The following is a 12843-nucleotide window of genomic DNA, read 5'->3' as shown; positions in this document are numbered from 1 at the left end:
TGTCCTTTGCAGCAACATGGATGGGGCTGAGGGCCACAATCCTATGCGAATTAACGGAGAAACAGAAAACCAAATACCACTTATAGAGGAGGCCATTATCCTGGGCAAACTAACAAAGGAACCAAAAATCAAATATCACACGTTCTCACTTATAAGTCAGAGCTAAACATTAAATACAAACATGGATGCAAAACAGGGAACGGAATGACTGACAGATGTTGAGGCCTAACTGAGGGTGGAAGGTGGGAGAGGGGAGAGGATTGAAAAACTACCTGTTGGGTACTACACTTATTATCTGGGTGACAAAATAATCTGTACACCAAACCCTCATGACATGTAATCTACCTATATAAAAAACCTGCACATGTACCCCTGAACTTAAAGTTAAAAAAAAAAAAACCTGCCACTTGATATACTTTGGTATATTGCATCAAAAAACAATATCTAAAATTATATAAAAAGACTATTAAAATACTATAAGAGTTTCTTTATATACTTCAAACACAGCAAAATGTTAAATGTGGAAGCAGATACAAAAAGTCAGCTGTCTTCTATTAAGCTGGATGTTAAAGATACTTCCAAAAATGTAACTTAATGCCAATCTTCTCACTATTTCTTTGGAAAATACAGTTTTTTAAATAAAATATATCTTATATTAATACATAGCAGGCTTATTATTATTGTTTTAGATAAATTAAGACATACATATTTTTAAAATTTTCTCAGTTCAAATTACCAATGTGGTAAATATATATATATATTTCATATAAACAATATTTCTTAGTCTCAATAATTTTCAAATGTGTAAAGGATATTAAAATCAATAAGTTCAAGAAACACTAACTTAAGACAAAAACCACATGGGATAGAGATATCATTGTTTCCCTTCTACTCATAAGGAAATTATCAGATAAGTGAAGGAATTTGTCTAGTGTCTTTCATTTAGAATGAGCTAGAGCTTGGATTTTAACCAAGACTTTGATTTAGAAAATAGTTTTAGCGTGTACTAAAAAATTAAATATATAAAGAGAAAGAAAAATAGATTTAAAAAGTAATGGTATATTAAAATCTGATACTGAGGGAGAAGGGGAATAATAATATCAAATTATTAGACTATTTTTTGAGTGAAAGGCACTTTCAGCAAAGGTCTATACTTTCTCATCCCAGCCTATTTCTTCAGTAATTTCTGGAAGATTTTATTTTTATTGTTTTGGTTCTAATACTGATTTTGGAATTATTTTTCACTTTATTGTATGTTATTTCTAGGTTTCTCTGTCAAAGTTTCATTGAGAGAAGTTAAGACAGGATAATTTGCTTGAAGCTACTGATGGCTTCAGGAAATTTAAAGGGCCTTTTTCTTTACTGATGTTCTGTTATTTATTTTCTTCCATCAATTTCTCTTTCCTTTAAGCATTATTCTTTCATGTGGCACATTAAGTGCTCTTAGTTATCTGAGGGCTTGCTATAGCAATTGTCTGGAAAACTTCAAATTCCTTCTCTAAGCTTCACTTTTCAACGTTATTTATTTTCCTGATGACTTTAAATCTTGTTCTATTGTCTCAATATCCTTTCTTAGCTTGGGTATTAATAACTTGTCATTAATAATTTGTTACGGAAAACTGATAAAATGATTTCTGCCTCCTTCTAATACATGTATTTTGATACAAATTTTAGGTAATTTACATTTCTGAAATGAATGTGATTTTTGGATATCATTATAATTACCATAAATCTTGCCATTTACTAGTAGATTCTAGCATTCATTATGCTTATTTTTTGGTAAAATTTTTATTAAATTTAAAATCTATCTTTTTAAAAATGTGTGCTGAATTCTTAATGAATGCCAGACAGTGATCAAACATTGAAGAGACAATAGTAAAAGCAGCAGACTTTGATAGAGCTTACATTCAAATAATCATAGACAAAAACAATTAATTTTAAAAATTAAATAAATACTATCATTGTAGCTAGTCATAATTATAATATCATCAGAAAAGTAAAACAGAAAAAGTCATGTGGCTAAATGACAGTAAGCTATTCTTTTGTAGACAGGGCAAAAAAGGTCTTTCTGGGAAATTTTAAGTGAAAAGTAAACAGGGTGAAGGAGCCAGTTGAAGGGGAGAAAATCTTCCTAATCAGAGATCACAGTGCACAGGTCTATTTGCAAAACTAACTTGGATGCTCAAAGGCAAAAGGAAACTAATCTTGCCAGATTACAATTGCTAGAGTCAGGGGATAAATTCAATAGACGTATAACAGCTAGATCATATAAAGGCTGACGAAAATAAGAAATGTGGCCTGTACTCTAAGTGCAATGGGAAGCCATGAGAGAGTTTAGAGAAAAAGTGACATGATTTAATTTGAAGCTATAAGGATTGCTCAAGCTTCTTTGTGGATAATAGACTGTAAAAAGGGAAGGGGAAAATCAGGAAGATCATTTAGGAGTGTAAACCAAAAGTATCTGAGATAGGTCTTGATCAATTTAGAAAGTTTATTTTGCCATGGTTGAGGACATGCCCATGACACAGCCTCAGGAGGTCCCAATGACACGTGCCCAAGTTCGATGGGGCACAGCTTGGTATTATACAGTTTAAGGAGACTTGAGACATCAATCAATACATGTAAAATGTACATTAATTCGGTCTGGAAAGGTGGCACAACTCAAAGAAGGGGCTTCCAGGCCATAGGTAGATTCGAAGATTTTCTGATTGGCAATTGATTGAGTTATTATGAATAAAAAGGAATGTCTGGATTATGATAAGGGGTTGTGGAGACCAAGTTTTTATCACGCAGATGAAACCTCCAGGTAGCAGGCTCCAGAGATAATCGATTACATTTACAATTGTAAATGTTTCTTACCAGATTTAAAGAGTCTGTTGTAATTCCAAAAGCGAGGAGGGTATAATGACACATGTCTGGCTCACCCTTCCCATCATGGCCTGAACCAGTTTTTCAGGTTAACTTTGGAATGCCCTTGTTGAGAGGAGTCTTCGGATGGTGAGAGGGCCTAGGATTTTATTTTTGGTTTGCAGAGGGATAAGTTCACTCCAGAGAAGATCTGCTGTTAGCTTGAATTAGGTTAGAAATAAAGAGAGCACAGTAGTGGAAATCAGGATATATTTTGCTCAAAGAAACTTGTTGAGAATTGATTCAGACTGGCAACATAGGGTTTTGGCCCTATGTATCTAGAGGAATGGTAATGCCATTAAATGGGATGGGAGAACTGGAGTTGCAGGCATTGAAAGCAGTGTCTGTTGTTTAATCTAATCTATTAAGGCAGACATGACTATAGCAAGTACATTCAGAATTTACCCATATAACCAATTTAAAATGAAGAAAAAGCAGTACAGTTCCAAGTATGCTCATGTGAGCCTCTGCCAATTTTTATGGTAGGTTGACATAACTTGCAATTTATGATAAATTATTTCACTTCTTTAAGATTTTGTTTTTGGTTAATTTTCAGTAAAATACTCAACTATCAGAATATAAGTTTTTTTATGATTATTACATTTCAATTCTCACCCTTTAATGAAATTAACTTATTTCCCTTAAGAAGGATTAGACCATTTAGTATTTACAATTCATTCAATGACACATTTCTTGCAATATTAAGCTTAAGCTTCAAGATATATTTGATTCCTCAGTGAGCGGGTGTGACCATTTTAAATGTACTTATCACTTGAAAACATTCCACATTTTCTTTTTATTTTTAATATAGTTACCATGGTAACCATAGCTGTTTCTTGATATTTTGCCTCAAAAAAAGAGCCATGTCATTTTAGACAGATATGGTGGGGAACAGCATTTCTCAATCGCTCTACATCTTTTTCTCTTTATTATGATGATGAAATAATGTAATGATAATTTTAAAATTCTGACTATATAATGTCAACTTTTCTTGCTCCTGGGTTTGTGGCATGTCTTTTGTTCTATTTGCTTCATGTTGCTATAATGTAAATATTAAATAACTACCTGATTTTATCACTTAAGCAATAGTCATTCTATTAGAGTTGCATGGTGTGAAAATTGACTACCAGTGTGAGCTAGAACCTTGGATCAAACTACATAATGAGTAGTTAGTTATGTAAATTATTTGCAAAGCCTGTAACAATGGTGACAATTGTTGCTAAAATGCTCTGAATATTTAAGAGTTGAACTGTGTAATGTGCTGTATATACAAGTCTAAACTTTTAAACTTTAAAATTTGTGTCCTGTTGCAAGATTTCCATTTTATCTGAATAATTTTCTATTTAAGCTAATTTTAGCTAAGTTTTAAATCCTTTTTTAACAGAAAACCTGTTACAGAAGACACCTGCTATTTGATTATTCAATATGTCTCTTACCTTTTAAGACTGAAACTTGATTTTCTTTAAAGTGGCATTATCCCAGCTTCTTTAGGACAGAAAGATTGCTAAGCTATAAGAGGCTGAGTTGTCAGTACTTCTAGGAAATATTCATAAAAGATCTTAACCCAACTTTGAGGTACACGTTTCTGCTATTTTCCTCTTCATCTTACATATGTTCTATGTCAATGGCCTCATGCCTCAGCAGCAACATTGGGCCATGTGGTCTTTTGAGCATAGAAACCTTGGGCTAAAGATGGCCAGAAATAAAGAAAACAGACTGAGCTCCTTATGTAACTCTGGAGCCCACATGGCAGCTCTGTACTACCTACCTCTGGATTTGATGGGATATATATATTATATGTATAATATAAGCCTTTGTGGATTAAGTCTTAAAGATTTCTTTTATTAGGTTGACACAAAAGTAATTGCGATTTTTGTCATTACTTGTAACATATGTTGGCAAATGTAAATTGTGTACCTTGTATAATAAATCCAGTTGTTTAGTGTATATGATTTTTTATATTCAGCATCTGGTGTTAATGTTAATAATTCTCTGTGAGGCTAGCTTTATTTTTATTCTATATGAGCTACCTTGAATATTTTCATTAAACCCTAACAGCTCTATGAAGCATATTATTATCTCAATTGTGGAGATGAAAAGGACAAAGCAATAGAGTGGTTAAGGATTTTTTTCCAGGTCATATGTCTTCTGGAATACTGAGTTGTCATTTGAATCCACCTAGCTTGACTAGCGGCCACATTCTCACCAAATGGTTTTACCTAATGTTGTTATGGATTAAATGTGTTCCCTAAATTGTATGTGTTGGAAATGTAATCCCCAAATTTACATGTTGATTGGAAACGAGGCGTTTGGGAGGTAATTATTATTAGATAAGGACATCAGGGTGAGGTGCCCATGGTAGGACTGATGGCTTTATAAGAAAAGAAAGAGAGGCATTGGATGACATACATGTTCTTGCTCTCTTGCCATCTGGTATCTTCTGCCGTTTAGTGACACACCAAATAATAGCCTCTTGATCTTGAACTTCTCAGCCTCCCAAACTATAAGAAAAGAAATTATTTTCCTTATAAATTACCCAGTCTGTGATATTCTGCTGTGGCAAATAAAATGGACTAAGATGTATGCCTTCTAGACAGTTTTAGATTTGATTGAAATTCAGCCCCAAAATGAAGTTTGTAAAAGAGTATTTTCTTGCTAAAGAGAACTAGCTAAAAATTAAATTAATAAGATCACAATGATATGTAATGTTACTTAACAGCCTATTATTTTATTAACTAGTTCCACAAACTTTTTTTATTGTTTAAAGTATAGTGATTCAAGAAAAGAAGCTGGTGAAAGAAAAATAAAAGAAAGTTTCTTCTCTTAATAGACTTACCATTAATTGTCTACAGATCAAAATAGCAAAGCAAAATTCGGTCACAAGAAGATTAAAACTAAAGAAAAATAATCATAACATTTTAAATCAAGAGATAAAATTTTAGAAACTCCTCTGACCATCTATGAGATTTAGCAAAATGGGTCCTATGGTGTCAGAAATATTAACATTTCTTGAGTGAACACAGTCTACTGGAAGATAGGCTAAGTTCAGTATAGAAGTTATTAATTCAAACAACATTATGCCTAGGTGCAATGCTGTCTTCATTTATAGATGGAGACACTGAGAACTAACGGGATACTTCTTGTATTCAAATGCAGATTCCATAAGAATAGAAATACTCTCGTTTCATGCTATATTGCTTATCCTAAAATAGTATTTGTCACATAGTAAATATTCAATATCATCAGCTGTAAATAAAATCACATACCTGAGAAGAGATGGAGTTGCCTGAATAACTCTGGCTTGTCTAACTCTAAATGCAAGGTTTTTTTTTGTTGTTTTTTTTTTAATGGAGACGGAGTCTAGCACTGTCGCCCAGGCTGGAGTGCAGTAACGCGATCTCAGCTCACTGCAAGCTCCGCCCCCCGGGTTCACGCCATTCTCCTGCCTCAGCCTCCCAAGCAGTTGGGACTACAGGTGCCCACCACCATGCCCGGCTAATTTATTGTATTTTTAGTAGAGACAGGGTTTCACCGTGTTAGCCAGGATGGTCTCGATCTCCTGACCTCGTGATCTGCCCATCTCGGCCTCCCAAAGTGCTGGGATTACAGGCGTGAGCCACCGCGCCCGGCCTGTACAATGCAACTTCTAAATCACTATTCAATAGTTAAATTTGAGAGAAGTTAAAAATAGGATTCAGGAGAGACAGTTTAAAAATAGATACTAACATAATAGATAATTATCATGCCTAGATATTTCTTCTTGAGTAGGAACCCTTGACAATTAAAAGAAAGCCAGGAATTTTAATGCCAAGTTAATGTTGAACAAATTAGGCACACACATACATAACTTAGTCCACAGGTATAGACAGTGATGCACACACACACACACACACACATGCTCATACATATCTGCAGAGTTTTTGTGTTATTGTTTTAAAAAAATTGAAAGAGGATAATTATGAAGATTACCTTTTAAACTTGTGTTTCGCCTGTGACGCTGCCTTTTTTGCCTCTGTTAACAGAAATCTGAGAAATTAGAAATGCATTTGCTGAATTGAAGAACCCATTAGAGACTCTCAACAGGAGAATGGGTCTTGCGGAGGAGTCAGTGACCTCTAAGGCCAGCTATTTGAAAATACAAAGTCAGAGGAAAAAAACGAAAAAAAGAATGAAAATGAATTAAGACTGCCTACGAGATACAGAAAATTACCTCAAAAGACTAAATCTGAGTTATCAGTGCTCAAAAGGGAATCAAACAAGAGCAAGTGGTAGAAAGTTTTTTCAAGGAAAGAATAACAGAAAATAACAGAAAACTTACCAACTCTTGAGATAGATATACATATCTAGGTACAGGAAGATCTGAGAGCACCAAGCAGATTCAACTCGAATAAGAATACCGTAAGACACTGAATAATCAGACTGTCAAAGGTCAAGGACAAAGAGAGAATCCTAAAGGCAGCAAGAGAAGAAAAGCAAATAACATATAAAGGAATTTCAATCCATCTGGCAGCAGATTTCACAATGGAAATCTTACAGGCCAGGAGGAAGTGGAACGACATGTTCAAAAGCTCAAAGAAGAAAACTGATATGAAAGAATATTGCATTCAGCAAAATTATCCTTCAGATATGAAGGAGAAATAAAGTTTTTCCAAGACAATCAAAAACTGAGAAAATTTACCATCGCCAGACCCATTGCAAGAAATACTAAAGGGAGTTTTTCAATCTGAAAGAACTGAAAAAAAAAAAAACTAATATGCAAAAAGAAAATTTTGCAATGTATAAAACACAATGGTAAGTTTAAGTATAGAGACAAACCCAGAATACTCTATTGCTGTAATTGTGATGTGCATTCCACTCATAACTCTAGTATGAAGTTTAGAAGACAAATATATCAAAAACCATAGGAGGTTACAGCAACCTGTTAAGAGATAGATAACAAATAAATATGTAAATAGAGACAAGTAACCCAAAATATGAGTCACATAAAGTGTGTGTGTATATATATATATATATATACACACACACTTTATATATAAGTATATATACACACATTATATATAAGTATATACACACTTTATATATAAGTATATATATACTTTATATATATTTGTATTTTTACCTTTATATCTATTCTTAATTGTGATCTAAGACAAATTTTCATCTAATTGAAAAACATATCTATGAGATGTTTTTGTAAGCCTCATGGCAACAACAATGCAAAAACCTATAATAGATTAAAAAAAGCAATAAATGAAAACCCGTAACCAGAGAAAATCACTTAACCACAAAGAAATACAGGACGAAAGGGGCCGGGCGCCGTGGCTCACGCCTGTAATCCCAGTACTTTGGGAGGCAGAGGCAGGCAGATCACGAGGTCAGGAGATCGAGACCACCCTGGCTAACACGGTGAAACCCCATCTCTACTAAAAATACAAAAAATTAGCCGGGCATGGTGGCAGGAACCTGTAGTCCCAGCTACTCGGGAGGCTGAGGCAGGAGAATGGCGTGAACCCGGGGGGCAGAGCTTGCAGTGAGCTGAGATCCTGCCACTGCACTCCAGCCTGGGCGGCAGAGAGACTCTGTCTCAAAAAAAAAAAAAAAAAAAAAAAAAAAAGAAGAAGAAATACAGGATGAAAGGAAGACAGGAAAAAAGAAAGAGAGGAGTAGAAATCGCAAATAAACCAGAATGCAAGCAACAAAATGACAGTGGTGAGATCTTACTTATCAATAAGAATGCTGAATGTAAATGATCTGAATACCCTAAGTCAAAGGCGTGAAGTAGCTAAACAGATAAAGAAACATGACCCAACCGTATTCTGGCTTCAAGAAAACCAATTCACCCCTAAAAACACACATAGTCTGAAAATGAAGGGATGAAAAAAATAGTCCATGCTACTGGAAACCAAAAAAGAGCAGGAGCAGCTATACATATATTGAATAAAATAGACTACAAAACTAATATTCCAGAAAGAGACAAATAAGGTTAGAAAATGGTGATAAAGGAGTCAGTTCACTAGGAGGTTATAATAATTACAAATATTTATGCACCCAACATCAGAGCTTCCAAGTACATAAAGCAAAGAATAATAGATCTAAAGGGAGAGATAGAGTGTAATGCAATAATATTGGGGGATTTTAATACCTCACTCTCAATAATGGACAGATCATTCAGACAGAAAATGAGAAAGGAAACAGTGCATTTAAACTACACAGTATATCTAATAGGCTTAACTGCCATTTACAGAACATTTCACCCAATTGCTGCAGAATACACATTCTTTTCATCACCACATGGAACATTTTCTAGAATAGACCATATATCAGGCCATAAAACAAGACTAAGCAAATTCAAAAAATAGAAATTATATCTAGTGCCTTTTCTCACCAAAATGGAATAAAACTAGAAATCAGTTACAAGAAGAACCTTGATAAATAAGCTAATATATGGAAATTAAACAACATGATCCTGAATGACTAAAGGGTGAATAAAAAAATTAAGAAGAAAACTTCTTAAAATAGATTGAAAAAAGAAATGCAACATACCAAAACCATGTGTTATAGCAAAAGCAGTGCAGTAAGAAGTAAGTTTATAGCAATAAACAACTATATAAAATAAGTAGAAAGACTTCAAATAAAAAACTTAATAATGTACCTCAACCATTAGAAATACAAAAACAAAAAAAATCAAAAATTAGCAGAAGGAAATATAATAAATATCTCAGCAGAAATAACTGAAATTGAGACTGAAATCAATACAGAAGCTTAATGAAACAAAAAGTTGGTTTTTTGAAAAGGTAAACAAAATTGACAAAACTTTGAACAAAGAGAAAATAACCAAATAAATAAAATTAGAAATGAAAAAGGACGCATACCTGAGACCTCAAAAATATGAAGAGTTTTCAGAGACTGTTCTGAATAACTATATACCAACAAATTGGATAACCTAGAAGAAATAAGTTCCTGGAAACATACAACCTACATAGATTGAACCCTGAAGAAACTGAAAACCTCAACAAATTAATAACGAGTAACAAGATCTAAACTGTAGTTAAAAAAAAAAAAAAAAGCTTCCCATAAAAGTAAATCTCAGGACCTGATGGCTTCACTGCTGAATTTAACCCATCATTTAAAGAACTAATACCAATCCTACTCAACTCAACAATAAATTAAAGAGAAGAGAATATTTCCAAACTCATTCTATGAGGCCATTACCACGATACCAAAACCAGACAAGAATACAACAAAAAAGAAAACTACAGGCCAATAACATTGATGAACACAGATGCAAATTCCTCAACAAAATACTAGCAAACCAAATTCAACAACACATTAAAAAGACAATTCACCATGGTCAAGTGAGATTTAGTCCAGGAATACAAGAATAGTTAAACATATACCAATCTGTAAATGTGACATTCCACATTAAGAGAATTAAGAACAAAAATCATATTATTATTTCAATAGGTAGACAAAACCCAGTTGATATAATTTAACATCGCTTTATTAAAAACTAATCAAAACGGTTATAGAAGAAACATATCTCAAAATAATAAAGGCTATACATGACAAACCCACAGTTACTATTCTGAGCAGGGAAAAGTTAAAGTCCCTTCTTCTAAGGACTGGAACAAGACAGGATGCCCACTTTCCCCATTTTTATTTCATGTAACACAGAAAGTCCTGGTTAGAATGATTAGGCAAGAGAAAGAAATAACAGTCATCTAAATTGGAAAAGAAGAAACCAAATTAGTCTTGTTTGCAGATGACATAGTCTTAAACCTAGAAAAACAAGAAGACTATCACAAATTTTCTAGAATTGAGAAATGAGTTTACTGATGTTGCAGGATACAAAATCAACATACAAAAATCAGTAACATTTATATACATCAACAATAAATAATCTGAAAAGGAAACCAGTAAATCAATCCCTTTAGCAACAAAAATATAAAGTATCTAGGAATCCTTCTAATTAAAGGAGTGAAACATCTCTACAAGAAAAACTATAAAATTCTAATGAAAGAAATAGAAGTGAACACAAAAAGTTGGAAAGATAGTCCATGCTCAAGGGTTAGAAAAATTAATGTTCAAATGACAATATCAACAAAAGCAATTTACAGATTTCATGCAACCCCAATCAAAATTTACTACCAAGCCATCATAACCAAAAAGAGACATATAGACCAATGGAACAGAAAATAAAACCCAGATATAAGTTCACACATCGACAAGTAACTCATTTTCAACGAAGATACCAAGAGCACACGATGGAGAAAGGATAGTCTTCTTAATAAATGGTAGCAGAAAAACTGGATAACTGTCTACTGAAGAATAAAACTAAATCCTTACCTCTCACCATACACGAAAATCAAATAAAAATGGATTAAGGATTTAAATCTAAGACCTGAAACTATGAAACTGCTAGAGAAAAAAAAAAAAAAAAAACACCTGGGAGACATTCCAGGACACTGGTCTTGGCAAAGACTTTTTGAGTAAGACCTCAAAAGCACAGGCAACCAAAGCAAAAATAGGCAAATCCGACTAAATCAAGCTAAAAATGCTTCTGTACAGCAAAGGAAACAATCGATAAAATAAAGAGACAATTCACAGAAAGGGAGAAAATATTTGAAATCTATCCATCTGACAAGATTAATAACCATAATATATAATAAGCTCAAACAATTCAATAGCAAAATAAGAAGAAGAATCCAAAATGGGCAAAATAATTGAACAGACATTTCTCAAAAAAGACATAAAAATGGCCAACAGGTATATTACGAATTGCTCAACATCACTAATCATCAAATAAATGCAAATCAAACCACAATGAGATATTATCTTATACAAGTTAAAATGGCTTGTCTAAAAATTACAGACAGTAACAGATGCTGGCAAAGATGTGGAGAATGAGAAACCCTTGTACACTGTTGGTGGGGATGTAAATTATACATTTAAAATACAGTCACTGTGGGGAACAGTATGGAGGTTCCTCAAAAACTAAAAATAGAACTATCATATGATCCAGCCATTCTACTACTGGGTATATATATCCAAAAGAAAGGAAATCAGTATATGAAAGAGATATATGCACTGCATAGTAGCAAAAATATGGTATCAAAGTAAGTGTGCATCAATGAATGAATGGATAAAGAAAATATGACATACATACACACAATGGAATATTATTCAACCATAAAAAAGAATGAAATCCTGTCATTTGCCACAACTTGGATGCAACTGAAGGCCATTATAGTAAATGAAATAAACCAAGCACAGACAGGTAAGTATTGCATGTTCTCACTCACATCTGGCAGCTAAAAATGTGGATGTCATGAAGATAGAGAGTAGAATGGTGATTACCACAGGCTGGGAATGGTAGGGGGAAGGGATATCGAAGGGAGGAAAAAGACACAAAATAAATCACAATGTGAGGACAGCCTCTCTTTATTGAATTAGAAATAAATATTAATTTGAATATAATAGTTTAAGATGAACACACTACACACATTTCCTCTTTTGGTTTTTAGATGTTTTTCCCTCTGATCCATTATTCTTGTACTTTAGTGGAGTGTTTAGGACAAGATTCTTATTGGGGTTATTGGGATAATTTTGATGGTACTTGTTATTTGATTCTTAAATAGGTGATTACATAGCTTATCTAAAATTTAGAGATTTTTGAGTAATGCTATTTCTTTGAAAGCACAATTACTTAATTTTGGATTGCTCATTATAATGAATTAATTGTAATCACATTAAAAAGGTACTGCTACGATAGACTCCTTAGGAAACATGGAAGCATCATATTATCAACTTCAAAAACAACTGAATCTAGATTTTGTAAAATCATCTTGCATGTATTAAGTTTGCCTTCTGCATATTTTAAGGAGGGCTCTGAGTCTAACAAATAGCGTAAATGTTTATTGGTTACTGTTTGAAAAA

At 33.3% G+C, this 12843-nt stretch overlaps 1 long non-coding RNA gene across 1 annotated transcript in view; it reads left to right on the top strand.

Moving 5' to 3' along the window:
* The window catches only part of LOC134759197 (uncharacterized), a 41481-nt gene that overhangs the window by 14436 nt on the left and 14202 nt on the right, over positions 1 to 12843 (top strand). The window contains exon 2 of the long non-coding RNA XR_010135155.1: positions 6930 to 7698. This is a non-coding gene — a long non-coding RNA (uncharacterized lncRNA). The remainder of the gene's footprint in view (positions 1 to 6929; positions 7699 to 12843) is intronic.

Source organism: Gorilla gorilla, chromosome 1 (assembly GCF_029281585.2).
Source record: "Gorilla gorilla gorilla isolate KB3781 chromosome 1, NHGRI_mGorGor1-v2.1_pri, whole genome shotgun sequence".
Taxonomy (NCBI): Eukaryota; Metazoa; Chordata; class Mammalia; order Primates; family Hominidae; genus Gorilla; species Gorilla gorilla.
The sequence above is the reverse complement of the archived record's forward strand: the minus strand, read 5'-3'. Positions and strand labels throughout refer to the sequence as shown.